General features: G+C 46.5%; 1 long non-coding RNA gene across 1 annotated transcript in view; it reads right to left on the bottom strand.

The window, feature by feature from the left end:
• The window catches only part of LOC122892666, a 225782-nt gene extending 216681 nt beyond the window's left edge, over window positions 1-9101 (bottom strand). Inside the window, exon 1 of the long non-coding RNA XR_006381438.1 lies at window positions 9028-9101. This is a non-coding gene — a long non-coding RNA (uncharacterized LOC122892666). The remainder of the gene's footprint in view (window positions 1-9027) is intronic.
• Window positions 9102-16189: the final 7088 nt, after the last annotated feature.

Here is a 16189-nt window from a genome sequence, read left to right on the forward strand (position 1 = left end):
GGCCCCCAAACACTTCTCGGAGCCTGTATACCAAGTATAGGGCCATCAGGAATGAAGTTTCCGAAAAGGCCATGCTAGTGAGGCTAACCTTTGTCTCGCAGGAAAGATACACGGGGTGGGAGGGTGCGGAAAGATCCCCAAAAGCTAACAGATCAGATCAGCATTTCAGAAAGATGGCTCTAGAGCCATGTATGAACTAGAGAAGAGCAGGAAGCCCACCACAGGCCATGATAACGGTTCAGGAGAGAGAGGAGACAAGGGCCAAACTGAGGTGTTGAAAGCCAGCCGTGGATTCTAGGGATTATTTTTATAATTAAAAAAAAATTCCCTTCTGTAGATGTGATGATGATTGCACAACACTCTGAATATAGTTGATGGCCCTGAACTATACACTTTAAAAATAGTGAAAATGGTAAAGTTTGTTTTGTATATTTTACCACAACTAAAAAAACAAACAAACAAACAAACAAACAAAAAACCCTCTCCCTCTCCAAGTGAGACTACTTATTTTGTCAAAAAGACAAAAGGATCTCTCCTAGGTCTCAATACTTCTCAAATACTAGGAAGAATGAAAATGAGTAATGTTTATTGAGGACAATTACTGTGTTCAGGTATCCTACTAGTATTAACTCATTTAACCCTCAAAAAAGACCCTACAAGGGAAATACTGTTATCACGCCCATTTCACAGATGAGAACACTAAGCACAGAGAACTTAAGGAACTACCCCAAAACTGGCTCCCCAAAGACAGGATTTAAACCCAGCCAGTCTGACTTCAAAGCCTGCAGGCTTACCCACTACACTAAACGGCCTCTGTCCAGTTAGATACTATCTAAACAGAAACAAAAAAACCATTTGTCTAATGACCAACTAGCCCCACTATTCAATTATTTGACTTCACAGAGAAGAGGAAACCAGACAGCTCATCAACTTTTTTTCCATTTGCATCCAGATGTTTGGTATCACCTGAACAAGAGGATAGGCCCACGGGTAGGAGCAACTCAGGAACCATCCCCAGTAGAAACATGCTCTTTTTTTTTTTTTAATATTTTATATATTTATTTGACAGAGAGAGAGAGAGTGAGAGAGGGAACACAAGCAGGGGAGTGGGAGAGGGAGAAGCAGGTTCCCCACTGAGCAGGGAGCCAAATGCGGAAATCGATTCCAGGACCTTGGGATCATGACCTGAGCCGAAGGCAGCCGCTTAACTGACTGAGCCACCCAGGAGCCCCTAGAAACATGCTCTTAATACGAGGTTGTCATTTCATAAATTACCTACTCCAAAATGTCTGCCTAACCTCCTAGGGTCTTCTGCTTTCTGAGGATCCATTTCTGACAGCTCTTTGCTTAACTCGGCACAGGTTCGAGCCGTAGCTGATAGACACCCTGTCCCTTTCTCGTGCTTTCTCCGATATGTGCTGAAGTCACCTCAGGTTTTATTTGGGTCTTTTTTTTGGGGGGGGGGGTTGTGTTTGTTTTTTGGGGGTGGGTTTTTTTTTTGCATCACAAATAACAAAAACCATGCATATTTTAGCTTCATCTCTGGGATTAAACTAAATACATAATTTTGGCAAATTACTCAGAATTACGGGCTAGCAGCATCTGGTTCAGATATTCTCAAGTAAATTATTGGCACTGTTTCTGCCACATTTTTAATTTTAACCAAAATGTCCTCAGAAACATGTGTTTTCTGTCCTGTTTGCATGTAATCAGTTTCAGAGGGCCTTGGAGTTTTAAACTAGGGTTTCAGCAACAAGTTGGGCTACCTGGGCGCTGCCCGCGGGCCCCGAAGAGCCGCCCTCTCTCCCGGTGCTGCATCGCTGCCTCCGGCTCTTCTGAACGAGACGGGCCCGCAGGTACTATGTGTACACGTTCCCCACCCTTCATTCTGCTCCCAAATTACATACCTCGCTTTTATGTCAAGTCCAATATAGCTTCCTTAGCAGTTTTTTTTTTCCTCCTTATTCCACATCAAGAGTACCCAATTACTTTTATAAATACTTGTTTTAAAAATATCACAGTGGTTTCCTGCTGCTTCAAATTCTGAAGGGCTATGCAGGATTTTAGACTCTTATAAATCTTTCAAACAGTTCATATTTTATCAACAAAGTGTGCTTTTTTGTAAACCCTAAGGATAACTCCTCATCGAGGACATTTTTTTTTCAACTATTTGACCTTTCCATAAAAACGACAAAATAAAAGGAATTTTTGCCAGTTCAAAACTCATTTGCAATGCCCTCCTTGTGCTCATTAACTCTGCCTCGCCCACCACGAAGAGGGGTGTTTTTGGTTAAAAGCGTTGTCAATTCCAAAAAGTCCCAGTAGAGGTAAAGCAGGGTTATGTACTGGGACTTTAAAAGAAAATTCCAGGAAGGCCTTGGCTTTTGTTAACACTGAAAAGCTCCCTAGCTCAAGGCAGGAACTTCTTGAGTGAATGTTCACCGAGGATGCCAGGTCATGTGGTGCAGCATTGCCAGGGACATGGAAGGGGCCGCCTACATGGTAGAGGCCGGCCTCCAGTCCCGAGGATGCCACCACTCCAAAGTCTACTCAGCCATCTGCATTTATACAGGCACTTGTGTGGTTTTCCACTTGGAACTCCTTGAAGATACCCAACGGATGGCCACTTAGAAGACAAATCCCAGAATATTCCACCACGAGCAAGACATAGTCCTCCCAAGTACAACAACAATCAAGCCATGTCTACCAACCAAATAACCATCTGAAAGCTCAGGAATTTCATGTTCTTGTCTCCTCTGCCATGTCTGAACTTGTATTTTATGTTCTGGAAACCATGCTGGGCAGGGAGAGGGAGGAAAAGGAGAAAGAAATGCGGTTAAGGTATATTTTAGAGCCTCAGGGCTCCAACACAAAAAGAATAAGCCAACTCTTTGAAGTATGACCTTGGGCTAGACACTTTTGATTCTCTCCCTGCAAATCCAGGGAAGTGTTTATAATCTCCAACTCACCACTGAGGCCCACATGCATTCAGTAAGCAGATATCTGGAAATCAATCACCTACTATGTGCCCAGTTTCCCTTGGGAGCTGAGGAAGCACGAATATGAAAATGATTGTATAACCTTAACGCTACGTAACCCCACCAGCCACCATGTAAGCCAAGTCAAGGAGGCTTCCCAACAATCGTTAACACTAGAGATAGGTGGGAGGGCACAGCCCCTGAAGGCTGGATATCAGAGAAGGATTCCAGAAAGCAAGGCTTGGGCCATGCCAGAGAAGGTGTATCAGTGAGGGATCTCCGGAGAAACAGACTCAGTGATACATACATGTATGTGTACACAGAGCAGTTTCCCCCATCCACAGGGGTTAAATTCCAAGACCCCAAGCAGATGCGGATACTGCTGGTGGTACCCAACCCAACATATACTATGGTTTTCTTGTATGTACATACCTATGATCATGTTTGATTTCTAGAGTGGAGACAGTAAGAGCTGAGCAATGGTGACTACTTCATAAAACAGAACAATTATAATGACATACTGTGATAACGTTTTGTGAATGTGGTCTCTCTCTCTCTCAAAATATTGTACTGTACTTCACTTGTGAAGACAGGAGATAACAAAACACCTACAAGAGGAGGTGATGTAGGTGAATGACACAGGCACCAAGATGTAGCATGAGGCCGCTCCTGACCTTCTGATGACACATCCGAAGGAGGGTCATCTGCTTCTGGACCATAGTTCACCACAGGTAACAGACACCATGGAAAGCGAAACCACAGAGAAGTGGGACTGCTCATACATGCCCACAGATAAATGTGTATATAGACACACACACACACACACACACACACACACACACTTGGGAGGAACAGGCTCGTGTGGTCATGGGGAGCTGGCACGGTGGAACTCTGGGGGTGCCAGCAGGCTGGGAAACACACAGCAGTCGATGCCACAGTCCCGAGGCAGAATTCCATCCCAATAAGACCTCAGTTTTGCTCCCACAGCCTTCAGGTGACTTTATGGGCGCCCCCCCACCAACAACATCAAGGGTAACATTCTTTACTTAAGGACCACTAAGGGTGGATGTTAACCATCGCCACAAAATATCATCACAGCAACACTAAGAGCAGCGTCTGATTCAACCAATGACTGGGTCCTATGACCTAGCCAAATTACTCCATAAAGCTAACCTGACAAGAAGCTTTGGGTTCAGGAGCAAGGAAGGGCAGGATGAGGGGTGCCGAGGCAGGCTGGCCTAGGAGACGATGGCATGACTGAGTGCTGAAGACAGTGAGCCAAACGCAGGGGCCACAAGGCAGGAGTGTCAGCAGGGACAGGACTCTGTGAAGAGGTCTTGGGCCTGTGTCCTGGCCTCTGGAGTTTGTTAAAGGTTGCCCATGATACAGGCAACAGCACAAGCTGGCTGGAGCCTGGGGATGGCTGGGGACACAGAAGCGGGGCTTCTCTCAGGGCTCTGCAGACTCACATACATCAAGTCTCTTAATCTTCACAACTCTAAGAGAGAGGTATGATTATTAGCACCATTTTACAGAGAAATAGAGGAACAGAGAGGTTAACAACTTGCCCAAAGTCACACAGCAAGCAAGGGGCAAAGCTGGCATTCAAGGTAGTCAACTTAAGTGTGAGGTGTGAGATGATTTGTCTGGAAGCATAAGGCAAGGAGATAAATTCAGGACTCAAGCGCAGGCCGCAAGCACACACGTGGTGGCTGGTTTGCCCACCTGCAAGCACAGCAGCCTGGCCCAACCCTATGAGCAACCAGGTCTAAAGGGGGAAGAAGCTTGCAATGCCTCCACCAGGTCCTCCACCAGGTGCACTGGTTCCCCAACAGCCTCGCAAAGACTTGTCCCCAACCAGGATGATGTCTGCATAGGAGCCCAGAACCCAGAGCGCAGAGGGCAGGGGCTGCCGCCTTAAGCAGTAGCATTAGCCTGCACAATGCTAGAGGGGCCCTGGGAAGCTAAGGGGTCACCTGTTAGGAAGCCCCCCCCCCAGACTTCTGTTCAGATTCTGGGGATGTCAGTCATGTTGGGAGTGGCTCAGTTAAGGGGCTCTGGGGAGCTGCTTCCCACCAAGGTCCCTGTCCTCTCTGAGTCTTTGTACCTACGGTGAGTCAGGACACAACAGACTTAGAATCTGGAGGCTCACAGATGATCTGCTGTGTCATTTGATCCAAACTGGCAATTAAGCCAAGTCCAAACATCTAACACAGAATGAAAACCATTACCTGAATAATAATCATACTATTTTTACACTTGTACCTTGCCTTTTCCTCTTAAAATCTTTTGTCCTACAGAGGGTTACATACTGCAGTGTAAGAATCAAAGTGTTGCTTCTGTCCACCCAGCCAGCGCCTCCAGGCTCAACAGACAAATGCACACTTCACTCTCCCCTGGCTCTCGGCCAAAACCACTTCCCTGCAGCAAGGCACACCTCTCAGCCCATCCCCTCCACTTTCTGGTCCCTCATCGTGCTCTCTCCTCCTGGCAGCTACTGACTGACCAGCCTTTGCTCCACAGCCAGTTCTCCTTCCCTTTGCATCCACCCCTACCTCCTCCCCTTCCCCTTCTGGTCCCCTCCCGCCCCCTCCTCCCCCTCCTCCACAACTGTTCTCAGACTAGCAGCTAACAGAGGAAGAATACTGTGTCCCAGTCCCAGGAAGAGCCTGACGCAGGTTGGAAGGTCAAGGAGCCAGGTATCTCCAACGACAGGAGAACGGCACCAGAGTACTGCTCACTTGTCACCCACTGACTCCCTGTGCAGCCCGTGGCAAGTGGCAGTCCCTGGTTGTCATGCCCACAGCGCATGGGATGCAAAGGTGCCCAAGATCCAGAAGTACGTCCGGGGATGGCTGTCATCTTCCTAAACGCATCCTCACTTGTCATGTACATCACAATTCCCCGAAGTGTGACGTGCGGATTCCTAGAACCCTTGAGATGACTCATGGGGCAAGAAACACGTGCTTTCCATTTCAAAGATTTGGCTTTCTTTTTACAATCACCTTTTATTTATGGGAGGTGATAGTGGTTTTCACACACAGTCATGCTATCAAGTTTTCAGCTGGAATTAATTATGTCAGGGAAAAACGTGAGCCAACTTAAAGAAAAGTAGAAAGCCCAGGAACTGCACGGTGGAATGCATGTATGGCACAAAGGGGACAAGCTAATGACAGATGACTGGTGATCCTGACATAAATTGCCTAAATACAGAGCCTCCCCCCCACACACAGACCCGTCTTGGTCCTTGGTTAACTGAGAATAGGTCAGAACCACCAACTGATTCAACAGACAAATGTTTACCAAAAGCCGCAGCTGCATCCAGGACCAGAGCATCACACGGAAGCAATCCGACTTCAGCAAGCTTATCGTTCGTTTGTTGGAAAGAGCAGGTGTTCAAATTTGCAGAAACTGCTACAGAATGAAGCAAAACAGAATGTACAGGGGAGACGCAGATGGAGAGCGGTGGGGCAGCAGGGACAAGAAAACGGACCCCAGGCTGGGCTCGGTGACCGCAGAGCCAGTCTCGGGAGCTACGGAGATCCGCCTCAGAGCAAAAGAGCCCTGACACGTTCCTTCCATGGTGACCTCACCACCTGGCTCCCAGGAAGTCACTTCAGGCCCCTGGTGCCGTCCTGGTGGCAGAGAGAGCCATCAGAGGACGGTGCTTCTAAAAGCGTGAGAAAAGGAGGGACACCAGTGAGTCATTTCCCGGGCTGCCCTGAGCCTGCATGGAAGGCCCTTCTCCGGTGGCGCAGCGAACCTCCACTCCATCTGTCAGGCCTGACTGAGGGCCATTGCCTAGCCAGCTTCCACCAATTCTCTGCCTTCCCGAGGTGGTGCTCCTCGCTCTCAAACTCCGAACGCTGCCCGGTCTGTGAGAGACTTGTCTTCCTTCCCAGTCTGAGGCTGACTCCGGAATCCGGGGACCGGAGACTTACTGAGTGAGAACAGAGGCAGGCATTCACAGCTGCTGGGTTCTCCTCTGCATCTTGAGAGCTGACACCTTTGGGTGCCTCTTGGTGCCCCGTGATGGCACCTGGAGGTGGGGCCTTCAGGAGGTGCCTGGGGTTAGATGAGGTCGTGGGGGTGGGACCCTCATGATGGGATTGGTGCCCTTATGAGAAGAGACACCAGAGAGCTTGTTCTCATTCTCTCTCCACCAGGTAAGGACACATTAAGAAGAACAGCCATCAGCAAGCCAGGAAACATGCTCCCAACCCCACCCTGCTGGCACCCTGAACTCAGACTTCCAGTCTCCGGAACTGGGAGGAAATCCACGTCTGGCGTTTAAGCTGCCCGGTAGACGGTATTTTGTGGTAGCAGCCAGAGCTAGCCAAGACATCCATACTCTTTACCCTGGCCACCGGCCCTCAAGTACTCATCTCCTGCCACTCTCCAGACATCACTCACCAGGCTCCAGCCATGCCAGCCTCTTTCCAGTTCCGTGAACTAGCCAAACCAAATGCCAACCTCGAGGCCCTGGTATTTACCTGCTTCTGCCTGGAAGCAGCCTCTCCTGATCTTCATCATGGGCGATCTTTTTGCATCACTCAAGTTTTTTGTGTCATTCAAGAAATAATCGCTCTTCAAGGAGGTCATCCCAGAGCCTCCTCCCTGACAGAGGCCCTCAGACACTGTATCTTCTCATCACTTCCTTTGCTGCATGAGACTAGCGACCTTGCCCATCTTACTCACCACCAGATTCCACAAAGCCCAGCACAGCTCCCAGCACATCAGCGATGCTCACCGGGTATCTACTGAACAAATGACTGGCCTCCACTGGTTCCGTTGGAGAGCCCAGCTGTTGGGGGGTAAAGGGGAGAGGGGTGACACCAGCAGAGGGCACCACCATCAGCTTGGCCAGTGTTCAGAAGTTTCCCGGCAGGTGAGCCAGCTCAAGCAAGCCCTCCTAAGGAAACATGGCCAGAGAAGAGCTGGGCAAATGGAGCCCGAGGCCGGCCAAAAGACGGTCACACTTTAAAATATGCATGACCAGATTTTGCGCACCGTGCAAGTTTTATCTTTGACCGTACTTATGGAAACATTATTCAAGAACATCGTGAACACACAAAAATAAATCTTTAAAAATACCATTTGAATGACATACACATACGAATGAAAGATTTTTCTCCTTCTACTATAGCAGTCCATTAAGGCACTTTTAAAAAGCAAATGTGAGACGTTACTGCACACAGTAACCTGCAAATAAAAATGTACCCAATCACTACCCATACAGCTGCCCCAAGATGAAAGAAACCCACCCCGATCTCACCATCTAGAAGGTGCACTGGAACCAAGGTAGGAGGAGGGGGCAGCTCCCCAACTCTGTTTCCTGCCTTCTGAGGATCTGAGGGTGCCCAAAGCAACAGAAGGTCACAGTTTCTACTGAAACTCGAATGTCGGTCAGAAAGTAACCATCACCTCTTGCTTTGATCACTGTGGAAAACAATGGCTATTCAGTGCCTGGCAGGCGCCAAGCACTGACCAAGGCATTTTGACACACTATCTCATTTAATCCTACAACAACCCTACAAAGTACGTGGTATTATCCCTGGGCTTATGTTGAACGGACTGAAGTTCAGAGAGGCTAAGTCACCTGGTCTCCGTCACACAGCTAATCAATGTCAAGGCTGAGATGTGAACCTCATGACATCTTGATCCAAAGTCCCTGCCCTCTCTGCCCATCCAGAAGGTGCTCCCCACGTGCACACTCCATAGATTAACTCTCCTTGCTCTTCATCTCCACTGTCAGCTAAAACCAACGGCCAATAAACACGCCCCATGTGCCAGGCCCACAATGAACGTCATGTAGTTGATGTTAGCATACCCAAGCTTCTCAGAGTCACCCCATCTGGTCAGCCTCTCCTTTCCTCTGCTTTCCCCTGGGGGGCACTTTTCTCCCTTTTTTCTCACCAGTTATCTGCCTTCTTGCTTTATTTCTGTGTGCCTAATTTATCTTGTTACCCATTTCCTTAGTTTGTGACCTTGCCAAAAAAAACAAGTTTGAGAAAATATTCTTTGGCTTCCTTTTAGATTATAATCTTACCTTTGTTCCTCTCCATTTCTTTGCTTTGAGGTCTTCTCTTAATTTTCTCTCTTTCACTTAGTTCTCTTCCTGGTTCTTCTGCCCTTTTCAAGGTTTTAAGAGCTTATGGAAAAAAAGACATAGAAGTATTACCTGTACATACAGAGGTACTGAATTCCTTTGACCCTCATGCTAACTAAAATCATTTTGTTCAGCATCAAAATGAAAGTGTTTTTCAATATGATCTATAACCTTTATTGTTCACTGGTAGGGATGGAGAAGTGGGCTATGACTTCCAGGACAATAATAAAAAACAAAGAATTGGGAGTTTGAATACTCATGTCCAAATCTGGACTTGGACCTCTCCAGCTGTGTGTGTGTCTTGGGCAAGAATCTCTAAGTTCAAGGTTTTCCATCAGTAAAATGGGAATAATAATTCTATCCCTCCCAAGGTTATAGAGAGGTTTAAGGGAGTGACGTGCATGAAAGCACTTTCAACGCACGAATAGTTCCAGCACAAAGCAGTATGGGATCAGGCCTCAGCCTAACTATGAAATGCCGCAAGAGTTGGAAGGACACCCACTGACCCTTCAGTTCACCCCTCCCCACCAGCCTGGGCTTCCCCTCCCTAAGTCTCAGTTCTGCTAATGGAACCAGGAGGCATTTTGTCATCCAATAACCACACATATACACATACCAGACACACACTTAATCTGCTATGAGTCAGGGACTCTAGTAGGCGCTAAGGATTGAACATTGACCATGGCAGACACCAGCTCCTTCAGGCACTTATAATTCATTTTGAGTGGGAGAAAGAATAAGACACAACAAACCATTTAAATAAATAAACAAGGTAATAACCGGGCAAAGCCCTGGATCTGTGGGAATAGCCTGCACGAAGGCCCTAAGGCAGGGAAGAGGTTGGCCTGTTTGCAGTGTGGAAAGAAGGTGCTGGAAGGGAATGAGGAAGGGTGAGAGTGGCTCCCATGAGGACTTCAAAACCAGCAGAGCCAGATTTTGCCATGCCATCAGGCCCACGGTCGGGAGTATAAAAGGGATTCTGAGAAGGCTTCTAGGGTTAAGCAGCTGAGCGGTATGATTTGGTTTGGGGTTTATTTTTTTTGGTTCGTTTGGTTTGGTCTTTCTTCAGTCTGGCTACCGTGCAGAGAATGTGAACCGGAGAGAGTGCCGGTGAGCAAAAGGAGAAGCAGAAGACCAGCTGGGTGATCCCACAGCAGTACACAAGACAAGGAGGAGCCGATGGCAGCAATGGTGGGAGGTGAATGGAATCCTATGTATTTCGCAGTCAGAAATAAGAATCTGTGACAAATTCCACACAGAAGCATGAAGGGAGGAGGAAAAGACTGACTTCGTATCAAAGACAGTTCCTGGTGGCAGTGTCGGGGAGCACCCAGAAATGTGGTGATGGCACTGATTGAGATGTCGTGGAGGAGACAGGGAGGGACACGGTGCAGGTGCAGGAGGGAATGGGAAGAGAGACCTAAACTGCCATCATTTTCCCCACTTACTCATCACGTGCACAAGCAGGTCACCTTGCTAGTTTGTCCCCCACAAGCTTCTCAAAATAACCTCTTCCTTTCTGTCTCTAATTTGCCATTTGACGTCTCAGGGTGTTCCTTCCTCAGAGGTCTCCCTGTCCAATCCATCTGCTGCACCCACACTAGCCCCACGCCCCTGGACATCCCAGAATGGGAGGTGGGTAACGTGCTTGCCTCTATCACTTAAGGGGTCTAGCTCTGGTTGATGCACAACTGTGAGTCCTCCCCTCCACAAACACCGTCCTGCCCAGCCATCCCAAACACCTAGCTTGCAATCTGCCTGCTCATTCATGCTCTCACTACCCCCCTCTCCCGACACACACTCCAAGAAAGCCATATGCAGATGTAACCAGGAAGCAGGCTCTCACCAGGAACCCAACCATACTAGCACCCAGATCTCAGACTTCCAGCCTCCAGAACCATGAGAAAGAAATGTCTGCTCGTCAGTCACACAGTTGATGGTATTCTGCCACAGCGACCCAACAGACTAAGACAATCAGGTTCTAAAGGTTTCAAAGCAAAAGCCTTCAATGCTCAAAATTAACTTTGAAAGTCCTGTATACCATACACTAAAATAAGTATCCATGTTATGTGTCCTGTACAGTAATTCTTATCCCACTGAACTTTGGGAAGCACTGAGTTCCAAAGGAGAGAATCACCTGAGAGGCTATATGACAATGTCTCTCATTCAGTGATTTAAAACAATCATCAATCCTTAATGGTGAGCATGTATGGGAAGGTAGGAAGGGGAAATGGAGTGGATGGATACTAACACAGTGGGGTTTACTTGATTTTTATAATTGATATTTTGCCTCACTAACCTTAACCCCCAGTACACCCCCAGTACACCAAGGAAAAATTGTCAGCATCATTTACCATCAGGGTCCAATGGGCCCTTTTTATTTTTATGAGTAATTTATGGATGTAATAATAAAGTTTAAAACTTTATTACAAAATTTGGGGCATCTGAGTGGTTCAGTTGGTTAAGCATGCAACTCTTGATGTGAGTGCAGATCATGATCTTGAGGTTGTGAGATGAAAGCCCTTGTCAGGCTCCGTGCTGGGTGTAGAGCCTGCTTGGGATTCTCCCTCTACTCCTCCCCAACCCTGTGCACATGTGCACAACCTCTCTCTCTCAAAAAAATATTTTTAATAAAACTTTATTACAAAATTTAATGGTTTAAATATGGCAAATTTTCATTCCCTTCTCCTGACTTTGAAGGTATATAAGCTCAAAATGTACAATGTCCTCTATATGCAACTAACTGTTCATCACCTGTCATGGAGGAACTGGGACAGATCCATCTCTTCAATACTGATTCCAGATCTCAAGTAAATCTTCAATAAATTCTAGCTTACCATAATTTCTGGTTCTCCTTGCACTCACATGACAAAACCAATTACTTTTCAAACCTCTGAGGGCTCATAAGTTTGTTAAAGAGATGAGTATCTTCTTTTCTCCAAATTTGCAAAGCATGTTTATGTGCTTCAACACCAGCAAGAATGAGTCCAATAATTTTTGTCCATTTCTATATCATCTATCTCCTTTTGATTGCTTTTGTAAACACATCGGACTTCATCATCTGCAGACTGTATCAGGGACATTCTAGCAACCAAACACAAGAGGTAAAAGAATACTGGCTCCCATTCTTTTAGCAAAACAGGATGGTCCAGGTTCTTGTTGCAAAATACTGGGTGATGAAATCATTCCTGATGAATGACTAACTGGATAAGAATATCATAGTTTCTCTTTGTCCTCGGAAAGATACTGTTTATTCATTGATTCAGAAGTTTGAGAAAAATTCATCCAGATTACTATCTTGTAAGACTCATAGTCTGAGATTTTGCTTATAAAAGCAATTTTACTAGCATTACTAGAGTCAACAGCACTGCTGTCCCTTCTGATGTGTCTAACTACAATAAAAATTCTCCTTTGTCGATATTCTCCTCTTTACGGTTTTGTATAGGAAATGAAAAATCCTGGATTTTCAACTAGATGCAATGAAAGAAACAAAGATGGCATCTTCCATCTTCTATACCTTCTGGAAACATGATGTAATATGCTAAGGAATGTAGTAAGAAAACAGAAAGGTAATGCAGTAGTGATGGCTTATTTCACTGTTGTATCATCCTTCTAAGTGGTGAGTCTATCACTCTCCCATTTTCTTATTATTTTAGTGTTTTTAGCATAAAATAACTAGCAGTAATATGGGCAATGATGATATAATTCCTGGGGTAATAAAATGGAAAATGTAGGGACTCCTGGGTAGATATGTCAGTTAAAGGTCTGCCTTTGGTTAAGTGTCTGCCTTCGGCTCAGATCATGATCCCAGGGTCCTGAGATCGAGTCCCATGGCGTCTCCCTCCGTCTGCTGCTCCCCTGCTTGTGCTCTCTCTTTCTCTGACAAGTAAATTTTTAAAATCTTTTTCAAAAAATAAAATGGAAAATGTTTCAAGATATAAGAAAAATAAGATCACTAAGATCCCATGAAGTACCTTGGGTTTATAAATGATTCCAATGGTCCCATATGGTAAATTCAAGGGAGACTGAGTCTTAGTCTGTTTTTTTTTTTCTTTTTTAAGTATATGTTTTCTTTGCTCTTTGGAAGATATCTTTAAAAAGAGCAAAAGTCATGAAACATCGACCTTTACAAACAGAACAGCTAAGGTTGGGGGGGCGGGGACTCAGAAACCAAAATTAGGTCCAATGACCCTGACAATACATGGACAGTTAAATCATATTTACAGATATGGTTCTTTCATGAAGAATTTCAAAATCTGGCCACTGGAAAAGTGCCCCACAAAAAGACTCTTTCCTCACCCACTTGAAATCCATCAATTCTCAGACCAGCATGGAAACCCAGCCATGCGAGCTACACGGTTCTCCAATACTGTGGGTTCCACCAGCACCCCCCATGGAGACTAAGCAGCCCCCTCGCCTGGGGCTTTTTCCCCTGGAGTTTGTCTTGGCACACAATGAGGAAGCAAAAATGATGACCCAAGGAAAACAGAGAGGACTTCCGGAATGCTACTCAGGCTTCAAAGCAAGGCATCAACAAAACTCAAACCACAACCAGACACCCGACGTGTACTGCTTTATATTCTTTCCAGTAAACGAATTTATGGTGAGGGAGACAATGTTCCTATTCTCCTGGGGTTTTTAAAAAACTCTTTTTTATCTTTTGTTTCCAGTCAATCCATGAATACACTTTGACTATTAATCTATGACACAGAGGAAATGTCCAATTCACAAAAGTGGTGTGTTCCAAATCTTTGGGAGTTGGTTGTTTTGGGAACTCTGGATTTATTTTCCTTCAATAAATAACATTATAAATGACGGTGAGGTTTCCAAACCAGACCCACAAAAGCCTTAACTCATAACATTATTGAAGCCTTTTACTTTACAGTAAAAATTAGTAGAAAGCAATTTTGTTGGAGTACTAACAAACAAACCCAAATATTGAAGACATATTCTCCTTTATCCTGAAGTTTATTTAATATAACAACCACTTCAGTGAAAGAAGACAAGGGGAAAGATGGAGACTTTCTAGGGACAGACTTCTGCTTTCAAGAATTTTGGAGGCTGATAGCAACAGTTTGCTATTTTGTCTGCCCACATTTTCCTTCATATAGGCATGATGGGGGAAAGCCAGGATGAGAGTAAACTTGGGGCTTACACAGTAGGATAGCTAAGGATGGGGGAGGAAAAGCAGAAAGTTTAAAAGAGATTTCCTTGAAGAGGCAACTAAAGCAGTTGTTATGAGGAGACCGCATGAATTGATTTGCCAAAGAAATTGAAAAGAGGGCAGAAGACCCCATATTAGTGCCCCAAGCCCTGGAGTCAGGAAGAGTCCACTCTGTGGTCAGACAGTTCCCTCTCTGACCATAAGGTGGTGCCATCAGCCCAGACAGACAGCCCGAAGGGGGCGGAGAGTGCAGTAGGAGGAGCTCTCCACGTGGAAGCCACGTTTTCCACTCAGGCTCTGGAACTCACAGTAAGCCTGAACTAGACAGTCCCTATCTGCCTACAGATCACTGCCTCAAACACCTAAGGGCTGTTCCCATCCTCCACCGCCCCACCTGCTCGCACCTGAGCAGGAACACCTCTGTCCTACAGGGCATCTCAACCCACATCAGGATTCAAACTAATTACTTCCCATTCTTCTCTCCAGCCTCCTTCACCACAGCAGCACTGGGCCTCCCACGTTTCCTAATTGCAAAGGGGAATCTAGTCTAAGAGCATGCTGTCGTCTCAGCCTTAAATGCCATCACAATGAGAGAACAAGATCGTCTATGGTGAGCACAGATTTGTCCCAAAGGCCTTGGCAACGGGGCCCCAGATGCCCACACCAGTTATCTCCCACTTTAACACCAAACTGAGAAACCCCTATTCTTTTTTTTTTTTTTAAGATTTTATTTATTTATTTGAGAGAGAGAGACAGTGAGAGAGAGCATGAGAGGGGAGAAGGTCAGAGAGCGAAGCAGACTCCCCATGGAGCTGGGAGCCTGATGTGGGACTCGATCCCGGGACTCCAGGATCACGCCCTGAGCCGAAGGCAGTCGTCCAACCAACTGAGCCACCCAGGCGTCCCGAGAAACCCCTATTCTTGATACAAATCCCACAGAGGGTCCTCCCCACTGTGGTGCCCTCTCACTTTTCCTTACCTATGTTTGTCAATATCTTCTCCTATCTCTCAAAGTCTGGCCCAAATATCACACCCCACCCCACCCCCCAAAAAAAGAAACTGATCACTAAGTGTTCAGCTGAATATTTACCTAGAGGAAAACATGGGTCCTGACCATCAACCACAGAAGACTGCGGCAGTTTCACTGTTCCTGCCACTCTCTGGGTCTTAAACTGAGAGGGAGGGCCCATCCAGCCAGATTTCCTGCTGAACCTTGGGACAACACCCGCTGTCCTGTCCTTGCTCCTCCCAAGTCCCAGTTCCCATCTAAGATGGACTCAGGTCTGGGGAGACACCAAAGCCACAAATTCGGTATGTGGTGCCGTGGCCTGTTCTCCATTCATGTTAGCTTTATAATAATAAATAATTACTGTCCACTCCCCACCGTCACTCTCATCAGCCACAATCTGCCAAATGAGGCTAGAGTTCTAGAGCCAGAAGAATGAGGACAGTTATAACGAAGTCATCAGTCACTCTCCCCCTCCCAGCTCCCACCCCAGACCCAGGGCCTGGGATAGTTGTCCCAAGAAACCGCCTAATAGTTGAGCAGAATTTTCTCAGCCATGATGGAACTCAACAGGATGGGCGTTCCTCTCTGGATGTTTGGCCCCAGCCAAGTGGCCAACAGATGAAGCCTTTAAGAACGAGTACCCGGGCTCACAATACTTCAAAATCTAGCCACTACTCTTCCTTCTATAAGGAGGCAGTTGGCTCAGGGGAGAGACTGGAATGTCCCCTGTGAACCTAGAGCAAATAGCCTCAAGATGAATAATGCAGGTCCCCTGAGGGCCTCATGGCACCAGGTAGTGCCTAACCAAAGGCAGTGAGGAAGTGGGAGCCCGGAGACCTACACCTGCTACCTGTTGGAGCCTTCTGCCAAGCAGACTCAACAGTGTCTTGCATCCAGCAAAGGTGGGCGTGCTCCTGCCCCTGGCCCTC

The sequence above is a fragment of the Neovison vison genome, chromosome 1, assembly GCF_020171115.1.
Source record: "Neovison vison isolate M4711 chromosome 1, ASM_NN_V1, whole genome shotgun sequence".
Classification (NCBI taxonomy): domain Eukaryota; kingdom Metazoa; phylum Chordata; class Mammalia; order Carnivora; family Mustelidae; genus Neogale; species Neogale vison.